Source organism: Harpia harpyja, chromosome 3 (assembly GCF_026419915.1).
Source record: "Harpia harpyja isolate bHarHar1 chromosome 3, bHarHar1 primary haplotype, whole genome shotgun sequence".
NCBI lineage: Eukaryota > Metazoa > Chordata > Aves > Accipitriformes > Accipitridae > Harpia > Harpia harpyja.
Window position 1 is genome coordinate 42,279,931 of NC_068942.1, and position 23,206 is coordinate 42,303,136.

The window sequence follows — 23,206 nt, forward strand, 5'->3', positions numbered from 1 at the left end:
CTACCGACCTGAGACTCATCAGAGAAACCTGGTTATGCATCAGATACGTTCTGTAGTCATGGGTAAGTCACTTCTCTGGGCTCCTATTTCCACGCATCTTGAACTTCCCAGGTAAAAAGTTCTGCATAGAAGCCAGGAACAATTGTGAAACAAATGCAAACTAGAGTGAGCAGTATAAAAATTACTTCTGTATTTCACTCTGTAAAGCAATACGTGCTAGAAGGGAAACTGCCCTGCTGGTCTGAAAAAAAAAAAGCTATGCTACTGCATGCAGTGAATGAGCTAAGGCTGGATGAAGGTAAATACGTGGCAACGTGCATGTTGGGGGAAAAGTGTTTGGCATTTTCGTGTTGCTTGCCATGTTTCACCGAACGAGAGTCTAGTCTGTGAATGCTGTCTAAATGTTATTTTATATGCTGAAAGTTTCGTTGATTGTGAACAAACCCGAGTATTAGAGCAGTCTACAGGGGGAGCAATGACGAAGCAGCTTCTTTATTTCCTGCCTTAAGAGGAGTAACGTGCCTGCATTTGCTAGCAGTTTTTATTCTCAGACCAAGGCAACAGAGGAAGCCATATTCCAGCAGATGAGCTGAACATTTTAAGAAACCCCAGTAGTATGTGCTCTTGTGAAAGTCAATTTTGGTTTTCTTGTAAAAGTAAATTTCAGGTGTTTGGTAAAACAGCCAACAGTATAGAGATGACCTTGAGGGTTTGTATCTAATACAAATCCTTTCTCCCTTCCCTGTTTTTTCCACTTTTTCTTCAGAAAAATCTGTGAAAAAGGGACCAAAGGGGGGAAAGAGAAAACCATGTTTTCCTCTGGTACAAGTGGTTCCTTAAAAACAAAAAAGCTTTTAGTTTGCTTTTCTTTAGAGAGAAGGGCCACGAAGCCTGATCACGCTGGGGAGGCTGGTACTGAACCGGGGGGCATCCAACCGGCGAGTTTTGCCAGGTGTTGAACACGGCAGTATTTTGCAGGGCTCGCCTTCCAAATCAGTGCTGTAAACTCACTCCCTGCCCCTTACCCGTTGGGGATTTCCCCTCCTTCCCTGCAAACAGCAGCCAAAGCTAAGCACAGAAGGTCAAGCCAAGATCTGTGAAAAAGCGCAGGGGGGCCAGGCCGGTGCCTCGAAGAGGCGCTGAGGGCCGGCGAGGCTGCTGGCTGCAGGGGGGGGAGGAGGAGGAGGAGGAGGAAGGCGGGAGGAGGAGGAGTTGAGGAGCCCGGGCCCGGGAGCCTCCCCGCTTACCGCACTAGGAAGTGACGCTTTCCCTGAGTCCCGGAGAGAAAGAAACAAAGTTTGGCGTTTTTTTTTTCCCCTTCCTTCTACTTCCCGCCCGCCCCCCCTTTGCTAATTGCCGCTCCGCGTCCCCCCCGCGGGCGCCCGCCGCGGCAGCCGTGCCTCGCTTCGCAGGTGAGCAAGCACGTTTCCTTAGCTCTCCTGTTTTCCGCGGGTTTATTTATTTATTTTTTTCCGCACGATTTGCTTCCGTTTTCCTGCCATTTTGGAGAGGGGGGATATTTCTTGGGGGTTGTTTTTTTTGGGGGGGTGGGGAGCTGTGCTTTGTTTGTGGGTGCTGGGTGCAGGATGAGGAGCAAAAGTACCTGTGGAGGTGACGGGGGCGGCTGGTTCCGCGCCTGGGCCGCGCCGCCCGCCGGGACCGGGACCGGGGCACTCCCGGCCCGCCTGCTGCGGGGGGGCCAGGCTCGGCTGCTGAACTCTTTCCTCCCCCTTTACCGTGAATCGTTAGGAGGGCTCCGGAGGGGTTACTTCGCTGCTGCCTGGCTGCAGCAGCGCTTTAAGGATGTATCTGTGTCCGGGTGAGCTGCTTGCGGATGGTGTTTGGGGTTAGGTGGTTTTGGTTTTTTGTTTTTTTTTTGGGGGGGGGGTCTTTCTCTTTGCTTGCTGCGTGCTGGAGCTGGGGCAGCTCCGCGTGTGCCGCGGCCTGCGGGCGCTGCGGGGGAGCACGGCGTGCTTCAGCCGCTCGCTAGCGCGCAGTGAGTCTCGGCTTGCGAGGGTTGGATTTCTCTGCTGGGATTTACGCGGTGGAAGGGGGGGTGGGGAGGAATTTATTAGATAATTTCTGAAAATCCCGTGCTCTCAAATGTACAGCTCGTTCTTGATGGCAGCAACTGCGAAGGACTGATTCTTTGCAGTTTACCAGTAAAAGCTGACAATACACCCACGCACGTATGTGAGAGTCTTATATAATACGTACGGTTTTTTTTTAACAGGCGTAAGCAGGATTTATTTTTGGTTTGTAAAGTCTTGTGTGGTTGCAGCTTGCAGAATTAGAGAAATATTGTCTTTGTTCAACAGAGATTTACTTGGCATCCTCTTTAAAACAGCTTCTCTTTTATAATAATGTGATTTCATCCTGACTGCATGTTTTCAGTGCGGTGTAAAGGCCATCTGTACTGGGGCAAGCAGTAAGCAGTTAAGGGAGGGGAAGAGAGAAAAGAAATGTCCTAATGCGGAGACTGATATTAGGTTGTTTAGAGGGCGAGACTGCAGTTCCAAGCAGCAACAGCAGCAGCTTTATGACTGTGTGTAATTACAGAGTGATTGCATAGGACAGCATTGTTGGAACAAATACGCATACACAGGCTATTGTGCAAGATTTCTGTACCGAACAAAACCTAGTTTTGCATTGCAAATGCTAAAAAGAGAATGTATTCTGCATTGAACTGCCACGTTCCTCTTTGACTTCACCGAAGAACTAGAAGGCGGAGGGGAAGCAGAAGTCGAGCGAGGCTGATTGTAGAAGTCACAGACCTGAAATACTTAGCAGAAACGCCATCGGTAGTCTCTGAAATCACAGAAGAAATTGAAAGCTCGTTGAATCTGTGGGTTCATGTTTCTAAAGTGATTATGCAGCAGGTGAAAATCAGGCAGGTTTGCTAGCAGTCCTGCAAGTTCAGTTTAATTCTTCCTCTGGTCTAATTTCTTGTGTGTTTGTGTGGGAAAAACGCTTATGTTAAAATAAGCAACTGCAGTTCAGCTATCTTGCTTGGAAACGGAGAGAAGAGCATGGGGGAGAGTTTCTGTGTCGGGCCACAAAAAATAAGAGGTTGAAAGGAGTGCTAGACGAGACATAAGTTTAGAGCATGCTGTTTCAACTTCAGTTGAAGAGTTGCATCTTGCTCAGTGATTTTGCAGGCAGCATTGGCTGCCGGATAAGGACAAGGCTTTGAGAGTGTGCCACTGACAGTGTATTAGCAAGTCTTTTAATTTTAACTAAGGCTTTGAAAGACCATCAAAATTACGCCAAAGTTCTTGCAGCTACAACTTAAGGTACCTAAGATTTGTTTGTCAGAGGCGATGGTTACCTGTAATTTTTATCAGTTTAGTACTTGGAATTCATGAAATACCAGATCCTAAAGATTTCAGATCTGGTACTCGGAAATTGGCCTTTCTAAGATTAGAGACAATTTTCTAGAAATGTTACTTTTAACAGTCATTGCTGATGTCTTAATAAATGCTGTGAAGGCTTGTAAAGTGTTTTGAGCATTGTGATGGAAAACTGCTTTAAAATTTCTCGGTGTTCAACTAGAACATATTTAGTTGAACTAGAACTTTAGTTGAACACACAGACCATCTTATTACTGGTAGTTTCCTCAGGTTGTCAACGAAATGCTTATGCAAAATGTGTGTGGCTTTGTTAATGAAGAATGTAGTGATGTGCTGAAGAAGTTTACATTTGTTTGCTTGGTTTTAGCAAGTGGCTAATTAACTGCAAAACTAGGCCTGTCACTTGACGAACTTTCATAGTGATCCTTCTGTAAGTTTATTGGAGGATTTTATCTTAATACAAAATAAGCAAAGATACATTCATCTGTGTGTTGCTATGATGTTCTGTTTGTAGATTTTTCTTTGAATTGTTTTTCATGTCTTGACTGACTTGTCAATCTATGTTATACTGGGTGTTTCAATGTCAAAATTACTTCTGGGAAAAAACAGAAATAGTGCTTAAAGATTCCTTGAATCATTTGTGGTAGTGATACAGTGTAGTTATTTCTTATGCTAAGTCTTTTGCTTTTCACAGCCTGTGTGGTGGGAGATATGTTTTAGGCCAGGATTCTTCGGGCTTGTATACAAAGGAGCAGGTAACTTACATGTCTGTGAGTTGTCCTGTGGTAGTCAGTGGAATTAGTCATAGATACACATTTGTGTGCATATTAACAAAAGGGAGGCATAGCCATGCTAGCCTTCAATCCATTCAGGCGCATGAGAGTATCGGTGACATGAAATGATGAGGACTGTAGCACACCACAAGCCTTTTGAGAGCCTACATAATCATTCCAGATGTTAATTGATGCTTTTGCATTTTCACTCTTATTGTCACCCATAAGTGGTAGCTGCAGAACTGCAGGAGATATTTTCAAGCCTGGCATCTCTCCCATCACGCTATTCTGTCAAGCGGCCAGGCAATCCCTTAAGTTGCCCCTGACAGAGGACCTGCAGCCTTTCTTTGGAAATGGCCACCTTGGTGGTGGTGATAGCAGTAGTGTGTGTGTGGGGGGGCATGTTCAGGCATGTAAGGAGACAAGAGTGACTGCCATGAATCAGAATGGGAGTCTGTCTAGCCCATGGTCCTGTTTCCAAAGGTGGATGTTTTCTCTATTGTCGTGGTTTAACCCCAGCCAGCAAGTGAGCACCATGCAGCCGATCACTCACTGCCCCCACCCCCAGGGGGATGGGGGAGAGAATCAGGGAAAAAAAAAGTAAAACTTGTGGGTTGAGATAAGAACAGTTTAATAGAACAGACAGGAAGAAACTAATAATAATGATAATAACAGTAATAAAATGACAATAATAATAAAAGAATTGGAATATACAAAACAAGTGATGCACAATGCAATTGCTCACCACTTGCTGACTGATGCCCAGTTAGTTCCCGAGCAGTGATCCCCCCCAGGCCAACTCCTTCCAGTTTATATACTGGGCATGATGTCACATGGTATGGAGTACCCCTTTGGCCAGTTCGGATCAGCTGCCCTGGCTGTGTCCCCTCCCAACTTCTTGTGCCCCTCCAGCCTTCTTGCTGGCTGGGCATGAGAAGCTGAAAAATCCTTGACATAGTCTGAACACTACTTAGCAACAACTGAAAACATCAGTATGTTATCAACATTCTTCTCATACTGAAGCCAAACCATAACACTGTAACGGCTACTAAGAAGAAAATGAACTCTATCCCAGCTGAAACCAGGACATATATACTTAGCAATTCTTGAGTTTCTACTCAAGAAACTTACCTAGTTTTCCCTCAAGCTCAGGTAAACATTTAGCAGCCACTTTTTTAACCTACTGATCAAATCATGGAATGAGGATGTTGAAGGGATTTGTATTAGGGATAAGAGCTGGTTTGTTTTTGTTGTTTCACCTTTTCTTAAAATAAAAAGATTTTTTTTTCTTCTTTTTCTGAGGCATTGCATAAAATTTTAGTATTGGTCCCAGTAAATTACAGTGAAAATGAAATCTAGTAAATATGCACATTGTCTCCAGTGCAGTTAGTTATATTCTAAGTGATATAAAGGGAGAAATAAAACACTTTTCTCTGAGCGTTCATCTCAGATGGGGTTCATGGGGGGGGGGGCGGGCGGGCGGGGCGTGATGGAGCCAGGAGCTCTGGTGGTGAGGTTTTGCAACACATGTCCAAAAAGCTAGCAAATTCTGGCACAGGCAAGCAAAGGCTCATGAGTCAGCTCCAAATGGAAGACTTGTCACTGAGCAATTTGTAAATAGGAGGGATGTACTGCTAATTCAAGGAAATATCGTTAGGACCTCCCCTAATAATTGGAAGTGTGGCACAGAGCTATCTGTCAGATGGGAGTTGTTCGTGCTTTGAATCACATGTTCCCTTTAGTGTGATTTGAACATTCAAACCAAGAAATCCTTGTTGTGCGATATGTAGGTCCCTGAAGGAGGTGGTTGCTCAAGTAATAATTTAAATTTTTGTAGCTGCATACCAGCAACTTGCATTCCGCGTGGAAGCTCCTTGGCAGCTACAGCAGCTCCCAGTGCACAAATGGCATGTGTTTCCAGCGTGAGGCTGCTCAATAAGCACTTCATAACATTTTGCCTCACTTCTGCTTCTGAATGGTCTCCAACTGTAGCCCTTGTCTAGTGCTCCGCCAATGAACTCTAGTGACTGAAAAATACACAGAATATTATGAGAAAAAGCTATACTCTTCACACCAGGGAAAAATGTGAACGTATGCATTTTGAATGCAGCTAACATTCATGTATTCAGGAGCAAACAATGGAGTGGGGATGCAGAGATAAATCTTGTTAATGAATTCTTTGCTTTTCTGGCTGTGTTGATGCTTTTTATCACATTTGGTGCAACTGACAGCCACCTGATCAGCAGGCCCGAATTAATATAATTTGTTAATCTATATATAGTATGGAAGATGTACAGATATTCTTTGAAATTTACATTTCTCAAAAATGAATGTTCTTTTTATGTAGAAGTAAATTACATGAATGCCCCTTGTTGCATTGGCAGCTGGTGTTGATCAAGAAGTTAAAAACTGGGAAAAGCTAGATTTGGAGGGGGTGGCAAAGTATTCAGTGGGGACTTTCTTCTTTTTTTAAGGACGTCTTGAAAGGCCTACAGCAAAACATGGAATAACACTTTCTATTTTAGTCTTTAGCTTCTGAAAATTAGTTTTAAAGTTCTGTATAGTTTGACTTAAGTATTGGTAAAGATTGAAACAAGTTAAATGCTGTTAGTGACTGAAGTAGTAGACTGAGAAACAGTTCTGATATCTTTTTTTACTAATATGTTACTGATTCATTACATGTTCAGTGTTGGGATGTAAAGAGATAGTTAAGTGGAATCAAGTCAATATTTATGTTTTATTTCTTTGCTGTATATTATCTTCTCGCATGAAAATTGGTTCTCAGTTGCTTGGCTTCCTCCATCATAGCTTACTAGTAGGAGAGGTTATAGTGCAATAATATATATTGGTATATCCTCTTGTCATTTATTTTGGGAAGACAGATTAAATGCCTATGTATATTTACGTGTACACACACTATTCTGTTGTATAGCCTTAAGTTTCTGATTTTATAACTCAGTTTCCCTGAGAACAAATGTTCCTTTTTCTTGTAATGCTAGAGTACTGTTTGTGAAGTTTTGTTTATTTTTAAAAAAACTTTTTGAAGCTTTTTTTGTTTGACTGTTTGTACTATTTTTTCAAGCTTGAGTATCATGCTAAATTTTGGGGTTTATCTTAATTTATTGTTTTTAATAATGTTGCTTTTAGTATTTCTAGAGCTATAGTGACCAAAACATGCATGAACTGTGACTGCAAGGATTGTTCTTTTTTTATCAAGGGCTTTCACCTGAGAAGACTTTTTGAAATACTGGTTTGGCTTTGCAGTCTGGTTGTGGTACAGTGTTGTATGGTTGATTTCCAGCTACCAGATCAGCTGCATCCCTTCAGTATGGGTAAACTAGAATCTGTTCTCTGAAGCTACATGTTGTGGGGCAGTAGGCCTGCTGAAATGCTTGTCACCTTGTCTGTAGTGTGCATTGTGATGAAGTCTAAAGTTGAAACTAGTTCCAAAAGTCTGAATAATCTCCAAATTGCCTTGTTATGGTATAGTTCATAGGGTAAAAGTGCATTTCTGTTTGGATCCCAGGTTGCTTGAGGATGTTGCATGATTTCAAACTCAACTTAATCATGTATGCTTAGGTGCAGCCTTATCTGCTACATGTGTGTACACACACTTATGCTTCCTTGAGCATCTTCTTTTGAACTCCTGCATCTGTCTCTTAGTAATCTGTCATAAATTACATTATTGTTTAGAGTTTTATAGTAGTGCAAGTCAACTATTCTTACTGTTTTGTAATATCCTTAACTGTTCAGATTTTTGACCCTGAATAGTCACCTTTAGACACGCTGAAAAGTAAAGTAAAAATGTGTGTCATATGTTAAAAATACTCTTGGGATTTTACTGGATAATTTGCCATTAAACTGTCTTATTTTCAGGCTTTATTTCTTCCTACATAATGTATTGTTCATTCTTTCAAGCACTTCTTGAAAAGAGAGTTTGCTGTGTTTGTGGGAAATTACTACACTTGAGTGGAGAAGAATTTAGCAAAGTATTTTCCTATTTTGAATTTGGTTTTTCTACCATCTGAGAAGAAAATCCCAGCACTGCCAAATTCCTGGTGAGAGGAGAGATAGCCACAGCTGTAAGGCATTCAGATTGCTTTAGGAGATTCCAGTGATGACAATTTAGGATGCCAAATATTCATGTATGTGAAACTGGCAGGGAAATCTGACTGCCCCTGTGGTTTAGTTTGATTTCATGACTTAGAAAATTCTGAGTTGAATTATTCTCTTAGAATCTTTTTTGACAAGCTCTAGATGTTTTCCTGTATGAGACATGGTAAACATTGGGAATATTTATAAAGTAATCTTTAATAAATTGAATTAAGATTATAAGTTTATTTCAGTTTTTTTTATTGGAAAGCTATTATCTTTTCAGATTTTTAGAAAATGTAAATATTTTTTCAGATATATATCATGAGTAAGTTGTGTAGTCTTTCTACAGCAGTATTTGTTTAAATGAAGATGTTTTAAGGGATGTTGAGATGCCTGGGGAGAATATACTATAAACGTAAGATAGGAATTAAAAAGTATTAACTGTACCGTTGGGCATTCTTTTTATTAAGAGTTTAAGCTGCCCTCCTTGAATATTTGGAAAGTCTTTTGCACGTAAAGGGTGTTATTGCAAGTAAATAATTGTAGGCAATGTTGCATTTGATTATGGGCTTCATTTTTTGTGATTTAATTTCAGTATTGAAATGGTCTTTGTTACCATGATTTTCTAAATACATGCAAAAATGCAAAATATTTTTAAGACATTTCTTCTTTCCTATTGAAGTATGAGAACTACTCCAATGCCTTGGGTTTTTTTTGTTTGGGTTTTTTGTTTGTTTGGTTTGGTTTAATGCTCTTCTTTCTTTGGCAAAAGTGAAATATTTAAGGTATGGTACTAGCTGACTGACTTTGCTATTACCACTGTCTTCTGTAGAAAATGTGCTATAACTTTTCCTGTAGAAAAATTTGATCTGTAGTGAAAATGCACTTTTATTGTCTAAGAATACAAAAAGAAGAATGTGGAACTCCTTTCCAAATTCATTTGGAAACATCATCACAAATAATTCATTTTAATTTTGAATTTGAGATGCAAAGAATAAATATTTTAAGTATTGAGGTATTAAAAATCTACCATGTTTGGTATACATGATACTGTGCTTAGGCTTTGCGCTTGTTAACGGTGAATAATGAGCTGCCTTGCAAGAAGCTTCATTGAAGTCAATGCTGATATTTTTTTCTTGAAAAATGAACAAAGCCTATCTGAGGTTTTTCATTTGCAATGTAAATAAACCTAGTTACTTTACCTTTACAGAGGAAATTAAAATACAGAGAGCTTTGTTAGCAAAAGAGATAAAATGCAGATTTGAAGCCTTGATTTGTAAAGTTTTTCTCTACAGCGGGAAGAGCTCTTAAGTAATAATAATTACTATTGATATAAGTTGCACACTGGAATAATCAGTTTCCTCATTCACATAATCTCTCCTGGCATTTTAAAATGAGCTAGTGTCCTGGTTTCAGCTGGGATAGAGTTAACTGTCTTCCTAGTAGCTGGTACAGTGCTATGTTTTGAGTTCAGTATGCGAAGAATGTTGATAACACTGATGTTTTCAGTTGTTGCTCAGTAGTGTTTAGACTAATGTCAAGGATTTTTCAGCTTCTCATGCCCAGCCAGTGAGAAAGCTGGAGGGGCACAAGAAGTTGGCACAGGACACAGCCAGGGCACCTGACCCAAACTGGCCAACGGTGTATTCCATACCATGTGACGTCCCATCCAGTACAGAAACGGGGAAGTGGGGGGCAGGGATTCGCCGCTCGGGGGACTGGCTGGGTGTCGGTCGGCGGGTGGTGAGCAATTGCACTGCGTATCATTTGTACATTCCAATCCTTTCATTATTGCTGTTGTCATTTTATTAGTGTTATCATTATCATTATTAGTTTCTTCTTTTCTGTTCTATTAAACCATTCTTATCTCAACCCACGGGTTTTGCTTCTTCTCCCGATTTTCTCCCCCATCCCACTGGGTGGGGGGGAGTGAGTGAGCGGCTGCGTGGTGTTTAGTTGCTGGCTGGGGTTAAACCACGACAGCTAGCCTATCTGTGCACACATGTATGCCAAGATGCAGGTTTTTCTTTATTTGTCTAAGAATGACATATACTTGCTAAATGGTAAAGCACAGGAGTCAAAAGAAACTTGGGCAGACTGGTCATAAAGAAGCAAGGCATCTCTCCAACACAGAGGTGATAGAGCAAAGTTAGAGACCTTTCACTGGACTTCAGGTTGCACTGCTGCTTTTTAGCGAGTTTATGGATTTCTCCACAAGGCACCTCTGTCAGAGGTGTCATTAGGCAAGTATGAGACCAAAGGCAGTGCCCCAAATACTTGTTAACATCAACAATTGCTTGACCGTGCGTACTTGGATATTTAGTTAAAGGGACAGTCTGTTTGGTATTTGGAGTTGATGTTGTAACAGCCATGTTGGCAAGATGCTGCTTCTTTTGTGCTGACTATGTATTTGGGTGACATTGAATTGGCTTTTATTTTTTTTTAAACAGAAGTGTTTTGTTTTATTTTTTTTTCCCCAGTGGTGATAAATCTAAATCAATAATCTGTTACAATCCTGACCAGCAATATTCTGTTGTTATAGTACTGTGAAGTTACTGTTGATGTTTGTGGAAGAATGGGGTTTTGCTTTGATAAAAGGGCAAAACTTCCTGGTTTTAAAAGACAACCCCGAAACAAACAAATATTCTCACGTGCACACAAAATAAAAAAGTGCCAAGGTAGGAAGATACTTAATTTAGAAGCTTTTAATGCTTCCTTCATGAAAGGTATTAGTATTTAAACTATACTTGGATTTGGATCTCAAATTGTGAAGGCTTAGTTCAGTCTGTCTACTACCATAATAGCATACCTCAAGGACTCCATGGGAAAAATCAAATAAGAAAGCTCAGTATTTGAAGTGGTTCACGTTACTCTGCTAAAGAGCAGAGATGGCACTGATGTTTGCAGCAACTCTGTGGTGTCTAATGCAGAAAGATAATTTCTTAAGAAACAAAAAAATAATCTGGTTTTCTATAGTCTTGTGTCAAAAATTTGAGCAGAAATCTACTGAAGATGGTTTGTGAGAATTATTCAAATCTGCATAAGATAGTTTGCTTCTGCTCTTCATATCATGAGTGTTAGTAAAAAAGACTGCACGCGCTCTGTAATATTCAGGCTACAGGGTATAGATAAGTCTACAGTTTTACTCTCTTTCATATTCTGAGCCAGTATGATTTTACTGCAGGTTTTTGCCATTTTAGTTTGCATAATATGTAACAAAGGTGCAGGCTACACTTAGAAGGCCTAAGTGATCTATAGGTGTCCCTTTTGTCAAAAGCGAATTTGAGGGTCTGATTTGCTAGTGGAGGTTGCAATGCTGTGACTGGGTCTGTACCAGCAGTTCTTATGGAGGGAGGTCTGTTTCAGGAATACAGCCTAGAAATTGAAGTTAGGGGGAGCTTTCTAACATATTAGTCGTGTTAAAACATTTAAGAAGTCACATCTGTACTCTTACCAAGAAGTCAATGGCTTTGTTTAGCCTTTAAAAATCTTGAGTAAAATCTTGCTCTTAATCTCTTTTATTAGCCTGAAGTGCTTTTAGTGTTCCACCTCCGAGTTAACCGGTGTTAGTATTCTGGAGGGCAAAAGTGTTTGTATTTATGATTTCACTGAGCCTTTTATTCATACATAGACAAAACAAGCTGCTTATACTTGAAACTAAAATGGTCAGCAACAAGGCGCAGGTACCTAGAGCTTAGAGGAAGTCTTGCTCTTTGCCCTGACCCAGAAGACCATTAGGTCTTCCGGTCATGGAATTTCCTGCATCTTATATATGAGTCTACGCTTACATTTACAAACTGTTAGACAACTATGGGACAACTAAGACCAAAGACGGACTTGAAAGAGAAGGCAACAAAATGCTATACAGGGAGAACTGTTTTCTGGTGCCATAGGACATACAACAAAACTGTTCCCAGCCTTCTCCCTTTCTTGCAATCTCACTGCTGACAAGTAATCTCTACTGAGATTCTTTTGACTCCCCTTGTCTCAGTTTACATTGTTTGTGCCTTGTTATCATCCTCGTTTTAAGGTGAGGTAATTGCCTTCAACGAAGAGGTATCCTGGCCTAACAAGTGGTGGCACCATGTCAAGAGTGGGAATGGAGATTTTGCCCCATCCAAGGGAGCTGATTGATGGGGGCTTCCTTACGGGAAGGTGTGATATGCGAGTCTGAGTTTGCATCTCCATGGCTGGGCGAGTGTTTTGTCAGCAGACTTTGTACAGGAGGTCACACCCTCTCACACCTACTGTGTTTGAGAAGGAGCTGGCTTTGTTGTTCAGAAATAGTTATTGGCACCCTCTGTGGACCTCCAGCAGATAGAGGCACTTAAGCCTTAGGTAGAATAGCAACTTTTTTCATTCAGATGCAGATACATGTTTGCCTGTATGATGCATCCTCTATGGACCCTTTTGACTGGCTTTTTCCTGGACATCCTGATTAAAAGGCTGACTTTTGTTTCTCTGCAAGATGCTTAATCCCTTCATGTTTGTTCTAGAAATCTGAGATGTGGAACTGAGGCTTCTGGATTGCACTGTAGAAACGAGGCACCAACTTTTGTGTGGAGCAGATTGAGTAGAGTTTCCCTAGCCAGGTTACTTACTCGGCTTTAAATCAGGTTGTCAGTGAACAAAATTATCATCTCCGTGGTTCTGTGTGCTTAGGTGATTTAAGTCTGGCTCTTATGCAGACTTATTTCATATTTTTCTGTTTCTCAGTTGGGTAACTTTGGCAGTGTCATTGAAAAGGTCAGAAATGGAAGAAACCAAAGTGGTGGATCAACTTTCTCCCTTGGAGCATGGTTCCAGGGTATTTTTTCCAGGTGGTTATACATCTGTCAGCTGCTCTATTATGTTTTTTATTGTGAAGATGAACAGAACTACTCAATTTTGCTGTGTGCTAAAAAGTATTTTAAGACAACAGTTCTAAGTGACTTGATTTAAGAGAGAAAAGTACAGTTTGGAGGTGGAAGGATATTCTGTGTTTAGTGACAGCTATAACTGAGTTACTGTGACAGCATTTGCTTGGGAAAATGCTCTAGATTAAGTGTAGGATGCCTGGCTGTTTACAAGTAACGATCTGAGCCGTACAGTTTGAATGCATGGAGAGAATGTGAAAATCTATTGACATCTTTAGTTACTCAACTAGTTTATTTTTGGGAGCTCATGAATTGGCAGGACATAGTGACCCTGTCTGAAGGGAAAAGTGTAATGACTTTGAATGCAGGAAACTTAGTGAATGTTTTGTCAAGTTACTTGCCACTATTTCTTTGCAGCAACTGTAATGGAGATTTTAACCCTTTGCTTTCCCACTGAACATTTTTGCATAGTATTGATATATTTTAATGAAAATCTAATACTACTCTGTCAACACAAGATTGCTTAATGTATCATACAACAGATTTGAAGAGTATGAGGTTTTCTTGTTTGAAAAAGGGGGGGAGATTTGGTGGTAGATTGCTGGTTTGTAACGCTTTTTAATATTATACCTTTCATTGGGAATAGCTATAGCTTGGATTCAAAATTGGTCCTGGGTGCACAATGCTACAACATAGAAAAGACAGAGCTGTCTTGCGCACAGGTAATATTGGATTGCAAACAAATAAGGAGCTGAGAGAAGTTGTATTTATGTACAAAAGCACAGCTGTATTTTGCATGACACCGATACTGCTTTTGCACTATGTGGCTAGAGAGACCCAGCAAACAGGATCAAAAACTGACAGTAACAACTGCAAAGTCTTGTGGAAACTTTGCCCTTCCTATTATAAATTTTCTGCGTGTGACTGATTTGCACAAAACTACTACCAGTTAGCATAGTACATAAAGTAAGACCAAGAAAGCTTTCTTGTAGTGTGTTCCTTGTAGCTACTACTACGGTCCTGGTTTGGAGAGCTGATTCAAGGTTGCATGGAGTAACTGGGGAGTTTGTTCTGGGAGAAAGTTGGTTTTCTTTTGGCTTTCAATATTCCATACTCTTACACCATCAGAAATTCTCAACTACACTGTCAGTTTAGTTGAAAACTAGTTCATTGCTGGAAATAAGTTACTTCAAAGCATTTTATTTAGTGTTACTTGCAGTTGTCTTACTGAAAAGTTAAAGCTCAGTTCATTACTCTTAATCATGCCATATCCCTTTATTCATTCACACAACTCACTTGTAGTCTCACACCAGTGTTGCAGGATTTCTTACAAATGCTGAATTTTGAGAACAGCGGACTTACTGATGACTTTGAAGGGAAAGAGCCACTGATTTGTTTTTTGTGTATTACACAAACAAAATTTCAAAAAATGCCAACAGGGGAAGTTTAATACTTGGCATGCTGACTGGACTCATGGAGACTATGTTGTTTTAAAGGTGATTCTCCCCCATCCCCCCTTTTTTTTTAATACAAGGGGTTTTGGGGGGGGTGGGTTTTGGGGGTTTTTTTTGTTTGTTTGTTTTCTTTAAATAAGGAAGATCTGGAAGACTCGTGTCTGGAACAATGTCAACTGTCAGCTTATCTCTTCAGCAGCAGTCCCTTACTATTTTTAAATACAATTGCTGGAAAAAATTGTCTTGGGTCTCACATCTTAATTGAAAGCAGGGATGTTAGTTTATTTTTTAAGATTTTTTTCCTGAAGTGTATCTTAGATATTAGTTTCAAACAGTATGAATTCTTTTTTCTTTTCAGTGCCCTCAGTGCTAATTTTCAACTTCATTTTAATAAATCTATAACTTACTCATTTGTCTAGAATTTTAGATTAGCTGTTCCTAGTTTCAAGAATACAAGCTTCCTCCATCCCAGTAACTTTTAAAAATTAAAATATTTCCAGCTGAAAAATCTTTTTTTTCCTTCCCCTTTGTAGATCACCTTAAATACAGGTTTAATGATTGCAAACACCTTGTTGGTTAAATATGAAAAAATACATAGTTGCTAAATAGTTTGTTGATAACTGACAAGGTTCTCATTAAATTTTTGGAGGTGAAAAAACTGAAGTCCTTGATGCATGTCTTACAAGAACTACTTGAAAGCAAAATAACTGGTTTTATTTCAAAATTTAAACAAGGGAGTGTTTTTACATTTCCTTGATGATTGCAAAGACATTATTAATATGCTGGAGCCTTCATAATTTAATCAGATTGTTTGTGTAGTGCTTGTTTGTTTGTGGGGTTAAAGCATCATTTTAAGAAAAGATTATTTAAGTAAACTACTTATGAAGAATTTCTCCCATTTAAATTGGTTCTAACCTGCAGTGTATGTAGTCATATAAACGTATGCATGTATACATACAGTATAGGTATAATGTATAGCCAGGATAGAATACAGCTGATTAATGATCACAGGTGGTGTTGCTTATTGTTGTGACTTCAAACAAAATGTGCTTTGCAAATAGCATTCATCTCCTATTCTTGCCGAACAAAACATCCAAATATAAATTGGATGCTAGTATAAGGGAGAACATCACCTTTGACCAGGCTGCAAATACATTATGGCCTTAATTTCATTTGAAGTGTTGCATCACTTGGAAGTTGAGGATTAAAGCAATTGAGAGATACTTTGTTTTAGGGTTTTCTTGAGGGTTGTGGGTAGCAGTGTATGGTTTTTTAATATTCAAAACAAAAAGCCAGCCTTCCTGGTTGTCCTGGTTGTCCTGTCCTACAAATCCCTTCAACATCCTCATTCCATGATTTGATCAGTAGGTTAAAAAAGTGGCTGCTAAATGTTTACCTGAGCTTGTGGGAAAACTAGGTAAGTTTCTTGAGTAGAAACTCAAGAATTGCTAAGTATATATGTCCTGGTTTCAGCTGGGATAGAGTTCATTTTCTTCTTAGTAGCCGTTACAGTGTTATGGTTTGGCTTCAGTATGAGAAGAATGTTGATAACATACTGATGTTTTCAGTTGTTGCTAAGTAGTGTTCAGACTATGTCAAGGATTTTTCAGCTTCTCATGCCCAGCCAGCAAGAAGGCTGGAGGGGCACAAGAAGTTGGGAGGGGACACAGCCAGGGCAGCTGACCCAAACTGGCCAAAGGGGTACTCCATACCATGTGATGTCATGCCCAGTATATAAACTGGAGGGAGTTGGCCTGGGGGGGATCACTGCTCGGGAACTAACTGGGCATCGGTCAGTGAGTAGTGAGCACTTGCATTGTGCATCACTTGTTTTCTGTATTCCAGTTCTTTATTATTATTATTATCATCATCATCATTATTAGTTTCTTCCTTTCTGCTCTATTAAACTGTCTCTGTCTCAGCCCACAAGTTTTACTTTTCTCTGATTCTCTCCCCCATCCCACTGGGTGGAGGGAGGGTAAGCAAGCGGCTGCGTGGTGCTTAGTTGCTGGCTGGGGTTAAACCATGACAGTCCCTTTTTGGAAGTCCTGTTGCAAGTAAGGTATTTCAAAATGCAATTTTAAGAAAAGCTTACCAACTTTGAGAGCAAATAAATCAACACTGTGTCCAGTGACTATTGAATATAATGAATGCTTATAACAAATTTGTTCTAACACGTTCCAGTCAGATCTCTCAACCCATTGAGCCCCACGTCAGGCACCAAAAAGGGCTGTTGTGGTTTAACCCCAGCCAGCAACTAAGCACCACGCAGCCGCTTGCTTACCCCCCTCTCCACCCAGTGGGATGGGGGAGAGAATTTAAAAATTAAAAAAAAGTGAAACTCGTTGGTTGAGATAAGAACAGTTTAATAGAACAGAAAGGAAGAAACTGATGATGATAATAATAATAATAATAAAATGACAAAAGGATTGGAATATACAAAACAAGTGATGCACAATGCAATTGCTCACCACTTGCCGCCCGATGCCCTGTGACTTCCCAAGCAGTGATCCACCCCCATGGCCAACTCCCCCCAGTTTACATACTAGACATGGCATCACATGGTATGGAATACCCCTTTGGCCAGTTTGGGTCAGCTGTCCTGGCAGTGTCCCTTCCTAACTTCTTGTGCCCCTCCAGCCTTCTTGCTGGCTGGCCGGCCATGAGAAGCTGAAAAATCCTTGACTGAAACCAATCCACTTGTTAGTGAAGTCTGAACACTGTGATGTAGCTAGGCTCTTTTTAATCTAATTTATCATTTTAGGGAGCTTGCTTTCCTTCTAATGCAGAAGTTGAAAAAGCAGTTGTGTGTATTTGTTGCTTATGGAAATGCAGAACAAGTAGCATAAACAACAGAAGAGGCTGTATATTAAAAAAAAAAATAAATTGAAAAATCATCATCCAAGACCTAAGCGAAATGAATGTATTGCAGGATTCCTTTATGTGCACTGCTGAACAGGGTGCAGGACTCCACACTTGTGCTGCAAATGCCTATTCCCTCCCCTGTATTTGCAGGAGTGTTCAGTGCCTGACTGAGCCTGGGGGGCCCTAAATTAATGGGAGAGGGGCTGGATGTCACAGCAGTCACAGGTCATGGCATGCCAGGCTGCCTGTGAGGGCAGGGGAGACTGCCAGGTGCCTGGTTTTGAGGGCAGCCTGTGCTTCATGACTTAAGAGTGGTAAGCTCAGCTGGAGGGTGGACACAAATGCTTTGAGAGATACTGTTTCTTCAGGCTATCGCTTGGGTTCTTGCTCAGCAGCTGATGCATTTCATTGGGAAATGCAACATCAGAAAAGCAGGCTTTTAGACTCCAAGTGGCTTTGGAACAGCTGTACTGTGGCTAAATAAATATAACCCTCTGTAAGAGGAAATAACTTTTCTACCAGATACATGCACAGATGGATTGTAATCATACTGAGGCCAGTGTTTGCCTCAACAAGAGAAAAAAACCTTTTTAGTAGAGAGCTATAAATGGAAATTTGTGCTTACACTAGCTTCTTGCAGCAGCGATTGGAGAACACTACTCCTGCCTAGTAGGAATGAGACAGGCATCTTAGGGAGTTTGAAAAACTAAAGGAGCTAGGGAAATGAAGGCCATGAGCTACAACAGCTATGTACATGAAAATTTATTGTTCCCCAGATGCCTGCAAAAGTGCCTGGAAGCAGTTCTTTTACAGCAGTGTGAGTGGACCTGGATAACAGAGGTGTATGTGCCAGAGGTACTAACATACTGGATGTCAGTATGCTCAGAGAGAGCAGGGGAGGATAGCCTTTCCCTGCCACGGGGAAACCCTGTGTCTTGCCACCTCCAAAACACAGATTTTATTTGGGATAGAAAAATAAGATTTTTTTTGTTCTTAAGAATGCAAATTTGGAAGATATTTCGTAATTACAGATGCACTTCCTAAAATATTTGATAATAAGTAGAGCAAAGTACAGAGCTAAAATTGTACGTGGACAGCACTTAAGAGAGCTGCTGCTTCTTCAGGAAGGAATTATGATGCTAAAGTAGTGGATCTGGTATAAGATCATTCCAGGATTTTTTTTTTTCTTTAATGAGTACTTTAATGAAGTATTGTTTATCACTTCGTCTTCAAAGAGTAAGATAATTTAATGAAGAGGGAGTTGTTACTGATGGGATTTTGCTTTACAAGGGCAGATTCAAACTGAAAACTAACTTGTAGATTTAAACAACACAACACCCTCTGTGTGTTTAAATAAACGGATTGTATCTCCTGACATAAATGGTGCCAGTATCTGGAGGAGGCCTTAGGGCCATGCAATGGAGTTGCATGCCTTAAAGACTAAAAAGTGACTTTAAGTTAGTGCATACATTTGCAATTGTATGTCTGTCTTTTTTTCTTAAAAAAAAAAAAGAGGTTGTTAAGCTTCAGTGTGGGAGGGAAGAGGTGCTTAGTGATTGCTTTTAAACCCTGAGGTTTTCCAGAATGCCTGGGAAGGACATGGTGCTGCTTTTGTGGTGCACGTTTGCTGAGGTCTGTGTGGCAGAAGACAGCAGCAGATCTCTGGCAAGAGCTCGCTGTGCTCCACAGGCCAGTTTTCCACAACCCTCAGCAAGTTGGTCACCACTGATTATTCTTTCCACGTGTTCATTTTATGCATGAAGCTACTTTAGGGAATTGAAGCCAAAATTCAGGAGTTGGAAGGTTAATTATTTCCCTTGCCTTTTTGCCTGTGTGTGCAGTTTGCTTGGAGGGAGAGGGGGGAGAGTGTTAACCATTTACAAGTATACATCTCCCCTCATTCCTACCCAGAATGACTGTGGAAATTATTCCTAGGCTTGTTTAGTGAAACAGTGTCGTGGTTTAACCCCAGCCAGCAACTAAACACCACGCAGCTGCTCACTCACTCCCCCCCACCCAGTGGGATGGGGGAGAAAATCGGGAAAAGAAGCAAAACCCGTGGGTTGAGATAAGAACGGTTTAATAGAACAGAAAAGAAGAAACTAATAATGATAATGGTAACACTAATAAAATGACAACAGCAATAATGAAAGGATTAGAATGTACAAATGATGCGCAGTGCAATTGCTCACCACCCACCGACCGACACCCCGCCAGTCCCCGAGCGGCGAATCCCTGCCCCCCCTTCCCCGTTCCTATACTAGATGGGATGTCACATGGTATGGAATACCCCGTTGGCCAGTTTGGGTCAGGTGCCCTGGCTGTGTCCTGTGCCAACTCCTTGTGCCCCTCCAGCTTTCTCACTGGCTGGGCACGAGAAGCTGAAAAATCCTTGACATTAGTCTAAACACTACTGAGCAACAACTGAAGACATCAGTGTTATCAACATTCTTCGCATACTGAACTCAAAACATAGCACTGTACCAGCTACTAGGAAGACAGTTAACTCTATCCCAGCTGAAACCAGGACAAACAGCTAAGTTGCTCTCAATAGTAGAGACTGTTATAAGTACACAGATTAGCAAGAAACACACAGTGGATGGATCTTGTTACTGAAGAGTTAGTTCTCCACAATGAACAGGAAAAGAATGCATCCATATTCAGCTGAGGAAATTTTTAGTATTGCAGCTAGGCAAGCGAAGTATCTTTATTGCTGTGGACTTTATTTTAAATTGTTTATTCAAAGACCACCAGAAGTATCAATTTACTTGCTTAAGGTATAAAAACCTTGAAAAGTTGGAGTGTGGTAAGCAATTTCCTTTTTTAACATTAGAGTTGCAGATCTACTTATTTTAGAATTTGACTAGAGAGCTAGTGAAGTGATACTGGGAGTTGAGCAACTGACAGGTGGGGTTTTTTCCAACTGCTGTTGTTAAAAGCCTGAACCTTTTAATCAAATGTCTACTGAATGTTAGGGGGAGGTATGCGTATAAAATTTTTCAATTGATTTATGAGAATTCAGTCTTTCAAACTATAAGCAGTTCCTCCAATGATATTGAGAAATTTGGCGCACAATATTCTTTCCATATCCAAAAAGAGAAGTGATAATTTCTCTTCACTATGCAAATATCTGTGCATAAAATTGAGAGATATATTAACAAATGAAAACCTTTCATTTCTTCAAGGAAAGGAGCTGAGAAGTACAACTAAAATACTAAACAACTTCTTCTTGTTGGTTGTATCTTTTTTATGTCTAAATCTGTCCTGTTACTTTCAGATAAGGCAGAAATCAAAAAATTAAAGAAATTACCAATTGTGAGAACCTACTAAAAAAAAAAGGCAGACTAAGAAGTTATTACAGTTACTTAATTGGATGGGTGCTTCATGTCTTTTGAAACACTTCGTCCTTGCAATGATATCTTTGTGGAACTAAGTATATTTAACTGGAAGGCACTGTGTTCTAGAAAATGGACAAAATGTACTAGGAATGTAGGTGGAAAAGAAAGGGCATCTGCAGGGACCAATACGCTTCTGGTTTCAGAAGGGAGGTATTTTCTTCTTCCTGCTAGTTTTTTCATCATCTCACCTTTTTCTCACGCTTTAGCTTCCGACATGTTGCAAGATGAATGGAAACCAACCATTGTACTTGACCTCGATCTAAAATTGAAAGTGGAAAAATTATTCTGCTCTGGGCCTCTGAAACTGCTGCTCAGGGGAATCCCTCTCTGTGCAGATGCTACTGTGAAGCTTTATGCCAACACCAGGGTCTCACATCTTGCAGAAGGTGAGCTGAAGATACCTGAAGAATGTGGAAACCTTGCTTAAGCAAAGCTGTAAGTTTAGAAATGGCTACAATAATACAAACTTAGCCTGCTATGTGTAGGAACTATGTACATGTAGAAGCCATTCTTTTATCTGAACTTTTTTGCCTGATGGTCTCATGTGCAGGTAGCAATGAGTGTGAATTTTTTTCTGCTTTTTTGTTCAGTTTTGTGGCTCTGACAGTACTTTCGTGGTTCTGATTTGGCAGATTTTGTCTGCAAGGGAACCTTTTGTGCTGAGTGTTCAAGATTTTTAGTAAGGAAGAGAGAGAACAAAGCCACAAATATAAGTGGTGGGAGCTTTAGGAACAGAATTGGCTTAACAAATTTATCTACTATAATAGGTGAATTTCATCACCGTTATGTGCAAATTAGTACTTGTTCTTTTTTTCTAAGTGATACTGTGACTTAGCATTCCTCATGCATAACTCTCAAGGCTGCTTTTTTTTGTTTTTAAGCAGCTGCTATAAATACATAGCTTTTTATGGAAAGGGGAAAAACAAGTCTTGCAATTTCATCTCTAGTGTTTGCATTTTTAAAAACTCTGGCCCCTATTTTATTTTTTCCATGACACTTCATTATATTTCACAACCAAATATGTGCCCCTCCCTTCCCCCTCTCCCCCCTTAAATGACGGAAATCCTATGTTTGTGGCTGCAGAGCAAAACCGGGGCTGAGGACCGTGGTGCCCCCCCAGCCTCCAGGACCTCTGAAGGGCTAGTGGTGGCAGTGACAGAGCCCCTTCCGTGGTCTGCTGAAAAAGTTGTTGTTCCTGCAGACCAACTGCTGTGATCTCTGCCATGTTTCTGCTAAAAATCAGAGTTTTGCTCTTAACTTGGCTGGAGACGGAGTTAAAGAGAAGATTCGGTTAAAGGGTTCAAGGGGTGGAAGCTTGTCCCTGCACGGGTGGGGTCTGAATATGTGCAACTCAACACATCCATTTCTTGTGGGCCCGAAAGCTGTTTCTTATTTGTGTGTGGCGCCTCAGATGTTGCAGTTGTGGGAAAAGAACAAAAATTCTTTTCCCCCTGTAGTGGTTGTCAGGAAGGAGATTGCAAAGATGGGAGGAATATACATGTCATGGTGATTGCTAAAAGCACTGTCTTAACAGGATTTAAGAGCTCCCCTTCCTTTTTTTTATTCCCTGATTCCAAAGTGTGATTTTATGCTTATGGTGATCATTAAGTGATGTAAACAGATGAAAACATGTATCAAAGCTAATCTACTTACAGCTATAAATTAGTATATTCCTTCCCTTCTTTCTTCATTTGAATTTGTAATTGCATGCAGGGAAGGGATTTGATGAGGTTCTTCAGCATTGTTATCTAATCCCTACACAAAATTAATAACAATGTCATGTTTGCACCTGGATAGGTCTGTCTAGTATTCCTGAATTGCTCTGTGTGTCCCCTGGACACTACTGCAGCCAAGGCTAGTGTATCACTATGCGTATATGCCTTATATGTGACAACTCTAATAAAAGCTAGAAAAATATTTTTAGATCCACAATAAATCTGCATTGGCTGCTAAATGCTTATCTTGAGTTTATTATTATGCATGGCATACAGTCTCATGGGCAGGCTGAAATGGGAAGAAATGTTTCAGGGAGATTTCATTTAGCCATCCTTAGGATGGGATTTTAAACCAAGTAAGAGACTAAAGATGATTGAAAGGGTAGGGCACTAGCTTGACACTGAGTTGGGTTCCCTGCTCTGTCATAGACCTCTTCAGGCAAGTCGCTTCATAGTCTCTCTCTCTGACTTAGTCCCCTTCAATAAAAAGGGGTAATAGTAGTTCCCTCCCTTAAAGAGGCATTGCCAGAGTAAGTGCATTAAGGAGTATATAGTGCTGTTATACTGTGATTATGAGGCCATGCAGCTGTGTAAAATAGAAATTGCTGTAATTCTGTTTCTGTACTACAGTGCAAGAAATGAAGGCATGGACAATAAGAGGAGTACACCTGGCTAGTGTTGTCATTTTCTTAAAAAAAAA

General features: G+C 40.4%; 1 protein-coding gene across 2 annotated transcripts in view; it reads left to right on the plus strand.

Moving 5' to 3' along the window:
• Nucleotides 1–1,304: 1,304 nt before the first annotated feature.
• Nucleotides 1,305–23,206, plus strand: part of MIDEAS (mitotic deacetylase associated SANT domain protein) — a 57,937-nt gene continuing 36,035 nt past the window's right edge. Inside the window, exons 1-2 of one of the 2 annotated variants that reach the window (XM_052782242.1) lie at nt 1,331–1,412; nt 20,998–21,177. The gene's annotated coding sequence lies outside the window, so the exon portion shown is untranslated. Of the gene's footprint in view, nt 1,413–20,997; nt 21,178–23,206 lie in introns of both variants that reach the window. The other variant, XM_052782243.1, reaches the window with a different exon arrangement.